Here is an 8,644-nt window from a genome sequence, read left to right as displayed (position 1 = left end):
CTCCACTGATCTCCAGTAGCATACTGAGCACCTACTGACCTGGGGAGTTCATCTTTCAGTGTCCTATCGTTTTGCCTTTTCATACTGTCCATGCGGTTCTCAAGGCAAGAATACTAAGTATTGACAAATGTATATACCTGTGCAACAAATATTCCATTGAAAATGGAGAACATATTCATCACAGTGGAATGTTTATTTATGTCCCTTTCCAGTTAGTTTCTGTGCCCACCAGAAGTTGCTGTCATATTTTCTATTGAGATGGATGAGCACTGGCTGTTTTGAACTTCATGTAAATTAAATACATACACTCTCTATGCTACAGTATGTGCACTTTATACCAGATAACTTTCGCTCTTCAAAATGTTTTTGAGATTTATCCACAGTATGTGTGTATCAGTTATTTGCTTTTGTGTGTGTGTTTGTGAGTAGTACATGTCTACTACATGAACAGACTCTTTATCTATTCTTCTTTGATGGATGTTTAGACTATTTCCACTTTGGGTTTATCACAAAGAAAATGGGTATGACCTTTCTCACATAAGTCTTCTGTGAACAAATATTTTAAGATATTTCTCTTGGATAAAAACACCTAGGAGTAGAATTTCTGCTTATAGTTTAGTTATGAGAACTTTTAGTGTAAGTAAATCCTCCAGTTTTGTCAATTTTTTTTCATTACATTTCCATATACACTTTGAAATCATCTCATCAATTTTACAAAAGCAAACAAAGTCTGCTAGGATTTTGTTTTGCTTTACATCAAAGTCATAGATGAACTTGGGAGCAAATAGACATTGTAAGATTATTGAGTCTTTCAACACATAAACACTCATTTAAGGTTTCATTGATTTATTTCATTTACATTTTGCAGTTTTAAGTATGGAGGCCCTTTGCATATTTTCTTAAAGTCATTTTTAAGTAGTTTATAATTTTATGGTTTTGTAGATGGTATTATATTTTATCTGTTTATTTGTTGCTAGGATGTAGAAATATATTTATTTGAATAGATATTCTTTGAAAAGAATTGATGCTTTCAAACTCTGGTGCTAGAGAAGACTCTTTTTTTTTTCCATTTATTTTTATTAGTTGGAGGCTAATTACTTTACAATATTGTAGTGGTTTTTGCCATACATTGACATGAATCAGCCATGGATTTACATGTATTCCCATCCCGATCCCCCCTCCCACCTGGGTCTTCCCCAGTGCACCAGTCCTGAGCACTTGTCTCATGCATCCCACCTGGGCTGGTGATCTGTTTCACACTTGATAATATACATGTTTGATGCTGTTCTCTCACAACATCTCACCCTCACCTCCCACAGAGTCCAAAAGTCTGTTCTGTACATCTGTGTCTCTTTTTCTGTTTTACATATAGGATTATTGTTACCATCTTTCTAAATCCCATATATATGTGTTAGTATACTGTATTGGTCTTCATCTTTCTGGCTTACTTCACTCTGTATAATGGGCTCCAGTTTCATCCATCTCATTAGAACTGATTCAAATGAATTCTTTTTAATGGCTGAGTAATATTCCATGGTGTGTATGTACCATAGCTTTCTTATCCATTTGTCTGCTGATGGTCATCTAGGTTGCTTCCATGTCCTGGCTACTATAAACAGTGCTGAGATGAACATTGGGGTGCACGTGTCTCTTTCAGATCTGGTTTCCTCAGTGTGTATGCCCAGAAGTGGGATTGCTGGGTCATATGGCAGTTCTATTTTCAGTTTTTTTAAGAAATCTCCACACTGTTCTCCATAGCGGCTGTACTAGTTTGCATTCCCACCAACAGTGTAAGAGGGTTCCCTTTTCTCCACACCCTCTCCAGCATTTATTGCTTGTAGACTTTTGGATAGCAGCCATCCTGACTGGTGTATAATGGTATCTCATCGTGGTTTTGATTTGCATTTCTCTGATAATGAGTGATGTTGAGCATCTTTTCATGTGTTTGTTAGCCATTTGTATGTCTTCTTTGGAGAAATGTCTGTTTAGTTCTTTGGCCCTAGAGAAGACTCTGGAGAGCCCCTTGGACAGCAAGGAGATCAAACCAGTCAATCTTAAAGGAAATTAATCCTGAATACCAATTGGAAAGAATGATTCTGAAGCTGAAGCTCCAGTATTTTGGTCACCTGATGTGAACAGCTGATTCATTGGAAAATACCCTGATGCTGGGAAAGACTGAAGGCAGAAGGAGAAGAGGGCAGCAAAGGATGAGTCACGAATGCAATGGAGATGAACTTGGGCAGACTTTGGGAGATGGTGAAGGGCAGGAAGGCTAGGCGTGCTACAATCCATGGGATTGCAAAGAGTCGAACACAACTGGCGACTGAACAAGCACGTAGAAAAAATTTGTTTTTCTATGTAGCCCTTGGGTCTTGAGATGTAGCTAAATTCCCTCCTTATTCTCAAGGAGGATATTCTCTTATCCTGTTTTGTTGTTGTTCTGTTCTGATGTTCTCTACATGCACAGTCAGGTCTGTAACTATAAATAATGACCATATTATTTCTTTCATTCTACTAAATTTGAGCTTAATTTTTCTCTTCTTTGTCTAGCTTCTATGGAAGAAACTTAGACCATGAATTAATTTAAACCTTTAATTCTTTCAAATATAAGCACTTAAAGCTATGAATTTCCCTCCAGGTGCTGTTTTAACTGCATACAGTATATCCTGACATATCCTTTTCCTTATCATTCTACTCAAAATATTTTATAATTTCCCTATGATTTCTTCTTTGATCCATAAATAATTTAGAATATGTGCCTAATTTTTGAAACATTTATAAGCTTATAGATATCTCATTGCTATCAGTTTATATTTATAATTTAAGTCGTTGTGGTTAAGAAGATGCTTTGTATGATTTAAACACACTGAAATTTGCTGAGATGATTTTATGGCCAAGAATATGGCTTCTCAGCTGGCGCTCGTGGTAAAGAACCCACTTGCCAATGCAGGAGACATAAGAGAAACTAATTCAATCCCTGGGTGGGGAAGATATGCTGGAGGAGGGCACTGCAACCCAGTCCAATATTCTTATCTAGAGAGTCCCCTGTACAGAGGAGCCTGGTGGGGTACAGTTCATAGGGTCGCACAAAGTCAGACATGACTTAGAATGCATGCACTTACATACGGCTTTTCTGAGTTTATCAGTGATCTGTTGCTTCACAACAAGCCACCCCTAAAGTTTAGTTTAAGAGAGTCTCTTGGACAGCAAGGAGATTAAACCAGTCAATTCTAAAGAAAATTAGCCTTGAATATTCATTGGAAAGACTGATGCTGAAGCTGAAGCTCTAATACTTTGGCCACCTGATGCAAGGAGCCGACTTGAGGAGCCGACTTAGTGGAAAAGACCCTGAAGCTGGGAAGGATTGAGGGCAGGAGGAGAAGGGGATGACAGAGGATGACATCACTGGATGACATCACTGACTCAATGGACATGAGTTTGAGCAAACTCTGGGAGATAGTGAAGAACAGGGAAAGCTGGGGTGCTTCAGTCCATGGGGTAGCAAAGCATTGGTCACAACTGAGTAACTGAACAAAAAGCTTAGTTGCTTAACAACAAAAATTTATTATTTTTCGTGATTCTGTTGGTTGTCTGAATGATTCTTATGTCAATTTCCCTTGATCTCGCTCAGGAGTCTGCAGTCAACTGGAGGGTTGGCTGAGGGCTGGGCTCAGCTAGGACACTGGTTTGGCTGGACCTCTGTTCATGTGATATTTCAGTCTCTTAGAGGTTAGGCCTGTTCCCTTGCATCGTGGCAACAGTGTTACAAATGGGTGGGGATAAAGTCAAAGGCCTCTGAGGCCTTGACTCCTAAGTAGTATAACATCATTTCTGCCATGTGCTGTTGGTTAAAGTGGGTCTCAAAACCAGCTCAGATTAAGGAGGTGAGAAAATCGATTCTACCACTTCACAGGAGGAGAGACAATTAACTGGTGGCCACATTTAATGTATTACACTTCATGAAGTTTTCATGATTCTTAAAAACAGTGTGCTTTTGTAATTGTTGGGTGTGGTGTTCTATAAATTCCTATTATGATGAATTGGTTAATATTTTTCAAATCTATATCCTTACAGATTTTTAAAATTTCAGTGTGGTTGTACCAGATTCCACTATCATTGTAGGTTTGTATGCTTTTTCACTTGTAACATTTGATTTCACGTATTATATTGTAAAGGTTTACTCTAAGAGATATCATTTGTTTTCCTGATAAATTGACCTTTTTCACTATGAAATGTTCTGCTTTATCTCTGATATGGAAGTTTTACCTAGTCAATATAAGCTGGGCCGTAACAGCTTTCTTATAGTTATTATTTGCAATGATATACATTTCCTCATCCTTCTAATTTTTTGTGTTTTAATACTTAAAGTTCTGGCTTTCCAGGTGGATAAATGGTAATTAATCCACCTGCCAATACAGGAGATCCAGATTTGATCTCTGGGTCAGGAAGATGATATGGAAGAGGAAATGGCAACCCATTCCAGTATTCTTGCTTGGGAAATACCGTGGACGTTAAATTCTTTGATCTAGATACTTTGAACTCTCAAAATATCTAAAGATAAAAGTATCGTTTGGGCTTCCCAGGTGGCTCATTGGTAAAGAATCCGCCTGCAAATGCAGGAGATGAAGGTTTGATCCCTGGATCGGGAAGATACCCGGGAGGAGGAAATGGCAACCCACTCCTGGTGGGCTACAGTCCATGGGGTCACAAGGAGGTGGACACCATTGAGCAACTGAGCACACATGCATACGTAAAGTCTGCATCTTGTAAACGGGATATGATTGGGTCCTGCTTTTTTATTCACTCTGAACATTTTTGCCTTTTAACTCCCCCTCTGTCATGTAGAATACCATAGTCATGAGTTTCTGGGATTAGAATTTGCGTGTATTTGGTAGGCCATTCTTTGATCAAAAATACATCATCCCTGCACCTCTACCTCCCATCCCTTCAGGACCCAGTGAAAAGTAATAATAATAGTAAACAAAAAAACTGTCGGTAACCAAAAAAACAGGCCAACACAGCCTTGGGGATGGGGGAAGATGTACTATTCTCTTCTATTTTCATTTCTCAAGGACATAAAGGAGAAAAAAACAATTAATGGTTAGCAATTAATAAGCTACCTCTCCACAATTTCCTTTCTTTTCCCTCCAAACTTATGAAACCCTCAAAATCTCTAAAGATAAAAGTACCATTTAAAACATTAATTTATACAATTCTTTGTCAACATCTACAGCTGAGGGATGTTGCAATGTCAGAAGAATGTTCAGACAGAGGGTATAGCATTTATCTCTCATGGTTTTAATCCTCATTGCTTGCTTCAGTTCTGATATCTTTATAGGAAACAGAATTCCACATGCATTTTTGAATTAGACCCTAGGAGAATTATTTCTCGACAATCTGTTCCATTAGAAATCTTCATGGAGCCATGTTTATGAAGAATTTGCGTTAACCTCCTACAAAATAAAAGCAAATTAAATTTAGGATGAAATTTTTCCTTTCCTTTTCACTTTTACTAAAAATACACTGGGGTATTACTTATGTTGGTCTTTTTTTTCTGAGGCTGGTAGGGCTAAGCTTAATCAAAATAACAGGAAAACTTTTTATATAGAACTTTCTGGCTCAAGTCTTTTATGTTTGGACTAAAATTGGATTAAGATGTCTAGCTCTGATTAACTAAAATAAAAAAAATCCTACTTCCCCAGGTAATGATTTTTCTGGACATAGGAGAGAATGTGCTTTGAAACTAAGCAAGTGGGTTTTCGTCCAGGACACACACAAGCTTGGAAGGTCTGTGACTTATAGGTTGGGTGAATAATAGCATGCTATGATCATTACTGGTGTTGGACTTGGGAGATTCTGTGGTTCTGCAGAACTTGCTTTGAAAATATAATCAGGATGAGTAGTTCTTTTAAAAATAAATCTCATAAATGTACACTTGCAACATCCTACAGAACAACCAAGTAACTATTAGCTCCAAATCCTTTATTTGGTTGTCATTACCAGAAGAATGTATACTTGAGTAAGGAGGTGGGCGTCTCAGCTGGGCACAGGTGTTGGGCAGAGATTATAGCAGTTTGTCAGTGTCAGTGGAAAACGTCATTATCAGGACAAAACGTGGGGACTGTCAGTGCTCAAGGATTCATTCTCAAATGTCTGGAGCTTGCTTGGTGCTCCTAGTCATTGAGCCAAATCTAATTCTCATTTATCACGCTAGCTCTTCAGACTCACTTAGCATCAATTCTAGCTGTGCTCAGAGATGTGGGGAAGTCTGGCTCCTCTTCTAGCCTTATGACCTCACCCAGGGCTGACGGTCTTTAATGCCAGCAGCACCCAGGATGGGACATGTAAAACTTGCCTCTGGAAATAAGGCTACTCTGTTTGATAAATATTCATCCATCCTCATCATGTGCCAGGCAGTGTGAATGAGGGTGGGGGAGTGAGGGTTTGGATATTGAAGGGAAAAACAATTAATAATTAACACACGACCTCTCCACAGTTTACTTTCTTTTCCCCTGCAACTCATGAAACTCTCAAACTATCTAAAGATAAAAGTAGCATTTGGGCTTCCCAGATGATTCAGCAGTAAAGAATCTGAGAATACAGGAGGTGAGGGTCTGATCCCTGGGTCAGGATGATCCCTGGGAGGAGGAAATGGCAACCCACTCCAGTATTCTTGCCTAGAGAATCCCATGGACAGAGAAGCTTGGCGGGCTACAGTCCATGGAGTAGCAGAGTTGGACACAATTAAATGACTGTAGAAGCCTGAAACACCAATTTATATAATTCTTTGTCAACATCTGTGCCCACAGCACCAGTCATGAGTTCAGGTAAAGATGGCGCCCACCAGGCGGGCAGTGGAATCAGCACTGTCCTAGGACCTGAGAATAGGGGTCCCTGCCGTGTGACCCTCGTACTCACGTTGCTCTAGTCTGCGCTAGCTGCACTCCTCCACGAGGCACAAGGGGATGATAGGTCAAAGGTACCAGCCCACCAGTCTATCCAGAGCTCACTTCTACTGGTTTATTTGGACCATGCTCCAGGTATTAGGATCCCAGAATTTTCCATCCAAATGATCAAGTCTGCTTCCCGAGTCTTCACGAGCCTCTTTCCTGGGTTATTTTCCTGGAACTGACCATCGTCATGACCATCCCTAGGACTTAGAACTGACCAAGAGGCGGCTAGTGAGGCAGAGGATACAGCAATGAAGCTTGAATGCGTAGGCTAGAGGTTGCACACATGTGACCTCAACCATTACAGCAAGGAAGGAATCTAGTATATTTTACACAGGAAGGCTGCATATTGTAACCCTGCTCATTTAACTTATATGCAGAGTACGTCATGCAAAATTCCAGGCTGGATGAAGCTGGAATTATGATTGTAGGGAAGAAATAATAATAGCCTGAGATAGGCAGATGATACCACCCGAATGGGAGAAAATGAAGAGGAACTAAAGCGCCCCTTGATGAGGGTGAAAGAGGGGAGTGAAAAAAAGCTGTTTTAAAATCCAACATTCAAGAAACTAAGATCATGGTATCCAGTCCCATCACTTCATGGCAAGTAGAAGGGGAAAAAGTGGAAACAGTGAAAGATTTTGTTTCCTTGGCCTCTAAAATCACTGCATACAGTAACTGCAGCCGTGAAATTAAAAGATACTTGCTCCTTGGAATAAAAGCTAAGACAAACCTAGGTAGCATATTAAAAAGCAGAGACATTACTTTGCTGCCAAAGGTCCATTTAGTCAAAGCTATGGTTTTTCCAGTAGTCATGTCTGGATGTGAAATTTGGATCATAAAGAAGGCTGACCACTAAATAACTGATGCTTTCAAATTGGGGTGCTGGGGAAGACTCTGGAGGGTACCTTGGACAGCAAGGAGATCAAACCAGTCAACCCTAAAGGAAATCAACCCTGAATATTCATTGGAAGGACTGATGCTGAAGCTCCAATCTTTTGGCCATGTGATGAAAAGAGCTGACTCATTGAAAAAGACCCTGATGCTGGGGAAAGACTGAGGGCAGGAGAAGGGGGTGACAGGATGGTGAGATGGTTGGATGGCATCATTGACTCGATGGACACGAGTTTGAGCAAACTCCAGGAGATAGTGAAGGACAGGGATGCCTGGTGTGCTATAGTCCATGGGGTTGCAAATAATGACTGAACAACAATTGTAAATCATTGACTGTTATGTTTGGTTTAGCAGGGACCTCTAAAAATGTTTTCAGGGATCTAGTAATATAGTTCTGAAGTCAGACCTCTGAGTTCAAAATGAAGCTTTACTTAAAAAAAATTATTTATTTATTTTTGGCAGGAGTGGATCTTTGTTGCTGCCTGCAGGCTACTCTCTAGTTGTGGTGTATGGGTTTCTCATTGTGGTGGTGTCTCTTGTTGCAGAGCACAGACTCTAGGAGAGTGGACTCAGTAACTCTGGTGGACAGCTTAGCTGCTCTACGGCATGGTGTATCTTCCCAAACCAGGGATCGAACCTGTGTCCTCTGTACTGGCAGGCAGATCTTCAACCACTAGACCACCAGTGAAGCCCAAGGGTCTATCTTTTCATCCTTGTATTATCTTGCTGAAGCTACAATACTTTGGCCACCTGCTGCTGCTGCTAAGTCGCTTCAGTCGTGTTCAACTCTGTGCGACCCC

This window comes from Odocoileus virginianus, chromosome 14 (assembly GCF_023699985.2).
Source record: "Odocoileus virginianus isolate 20LAN1187 ecotype Illinois chromosome 14, Ovbor_1.2, whole genome shotgun sequence".
Taxonomy (NCBI): domain Eukaryota; kingdom Metazoa; phylum Chordata; class Mammalia; order Artiodactyla; family Cervidae; genus Odocoileus; species Odocoileus virginianus.
The sequence above is the reverse complement of the archived record's forward strand: the minus strand, read 5'-3'. Positions refer to the sequence as shown.